The following is a 2342-nucleotide window of genomic DNA, read 5'->3' on the forward strand; positions in this document are numbered from 1 at the left end:
ATCTATATTTTGAGAAGTTTTTTTTGAAATGGAAAAAGACTGAAATTAGGTATTGAAATAGCACAACATGTATGAAAATTAACCCCAAATGGCTAATCCCATGTTGCTGTTCAGACAATCTGAATGACTGGAGAGACAGCAAAGGCTGCTGGTTAGCATTAAATACACATGTCTGTGCAGAATTAAGACCAATGCCTGTAAGGGCGGGAGTGACGTCATGATGTCACAGCTGTGTGTTCTGACAATGTCAATACAGTACAACTATCAAAATGAAGAAAAGGTATTTGTGCACATGACTGAATTTTGTTACATATCAATTTCAGAAAGGATTCAAAGGAGGCATCTGGAGTGTATTAAAAGTAGAACTGGGCCAGGCTCGGTGGCTCGTGCCTGTACACCCAGCACTTTGGGAAGCCAGGGCAGGTGGATTGCTTGAGCTTGAGAGTTCAAGGCCGGCCTGGGCTAACTGTTATATAATTTTATGCACCAGGAGTATTTGGATTCCCGACTTGTATTGATAGACCACTCCCTGTGTCTCATCTTCTATCTCTAATTGAAAGCAAGACCCAGACACCAACACATCGATACGGCCAGAGATCATCCGGTGTTGGGCTGCTTATTGCTGGTTATGATGATATGGGCCCTCATGTTTTCCAGACCTGTCTATCTGGTAACTATTTTGACTGCAGAGCTATGTCCATTGGAGCCTGTTCGCAATCAGCTCGTACTTATTTGGAGAGACATATGTCTGATTTTATGGAGTGCAATTTAAAGGAACTGGCTAAGCATGGTCTACGTGCCTTAAGAGAGACACTTCTGGCTGGGCTTGGTGGCTCATGCTTGTAATCCCAGCACTTTGGGAGGACGAAGCAGGTGGATCTCCTGAAGTCAGGAGCTTGAGACCAGCCTGGCCAACACGGTGATACCCTTCTCTACTAAAAGTACAAAAAAAATTAGCTGGACATGGTGGTGCACATCTGTAATGCCAGCTACTAAGGGGTGCTGAAGCAGGAGAATTGCTTGAACCTGGGAGGCAGAGGTTGTAGTGAGCCGAGATTGTGCCATTGCACTCCAGCCTGGGTGACAGAGAGAGACTCCGTCTCAAAAAAATAAAAGAGACACTTCCTGCAGAACAGAACCTAACTACAAAGAATGTTTCCATTGGAACTGTTGGTAAGGACTTGGAGTTTACAATCCATGATGACGATCATGTGTCTCCATTCCTGGAAGGCCTTGAAGAAAGTCCACAGCGCAAGGCACAGCTGCTCAATCTGCTGATGAACCTGCAGAAGCGGAGGACAAACCCATGGAACGTTAGGTGATGAGCCAGCCTATATATGCACTATCAAATATGTAAGAAGGCAGGTGCCACATATTGATGACAATAATAAATACTTTGAACCCAAAGTTGCAGAGCGGTGGAAAGCTATGTTTTAGGAATCAGTCCAGAGGTGAGTTTTTTCCAAGCAACCTCACTGAAACCAGATCATGGAATACATTTTTCTTGGAGAGTGTCTGTATAATCATTTTCTAAAATGTGTATGTATCTGTACTGTTTGTATAGGTATCTTTGTGGTTTTAAAGACAATGCAAAATACAATTGTTTCACCTCCTAGTTAAAAAATTAAAATTAAAATTAAAAAAGTTAGGCCGGGTGGGGTGGCTCACACCTGTAATCCCAGCACCTTGGGAGGCCAAGGTGGGAGGATTGCTTGAGGCCAGGAGGTCACTGGGCAGCACAGCGAGACTCCTGTCTCTGCAAAAACAAAATGAAAAATGAAAAAAATGAAAAATGAAAAAAGAAATGAAGTACTGATTCGTCTGCAACGTGAATGGACCTTGAAAACATTAGGCTGATGAAAGAAGCCAGACACAAAAGGCCACACATTGCATGAATTCATTTTTATGAAATGTTTAGAATAAGCCAATCCATAAAAACCGAAGGGAGATTCATGTTGCCGGGGCAGAGGAAATGGGGACAGGGGAGTGATGGTTAATGAGCATGGGGTTTCCTTTGGGGGCGAAGCAAATGTCCTGGAATTAGATAGTTGTATTCGCACAACATTGTGGCTGTGGCAAATGTCACCAAACTGTACGCTTAAAATGGTAATTTTTTTACTTCAATGTTTTACTGACTAAGTCATGTGTGCCTGGCACTGTGCGGTCAGGTAGGGTTAGGGAGAACAGCATCGCGTGGTTCCAACGTGCATTAAGAGAAATATGAGCCAAACATGCTCTACAGATGTTCCCGAGAAGGCGGACAGTATAGCTTTCTCCTGTCACCATCTCAGTCTGCTATTCCACTAAATACACGTCAGTGTCACGGTCACCTATCACCATCA

At 43.5% G+C, this 2342-nt stretch overlaps 1 pseudogene; it reads left to right on the plus strand.

The window, feature by feature from the left end:
* The first annotated feature begins 472 nt into the window (after positions 1-472).
* On the plus strand, positions 473-1318 carry LOC119467728 (annotated as a pseudogene).
* The last annotated feature ends 1024 nt before the right edge of the window (positions 1319-2342 follow it).

The sequence above is a fragment of the Cebus imitator genome, unplaced genomic scaffold (assembly GCF_001604975.1).
Source record: "Cebus imitator isolate Cc_AM_T3 unplaced genomic scaffold, Cebus_imitator-1.0 Scaffold323, whole genome shotgun sequence".
NCBI lineage: Eukaryota > Metazoa > Chordata > Mammalia > Primates > Cebidae > Cebus > Cebus imitator.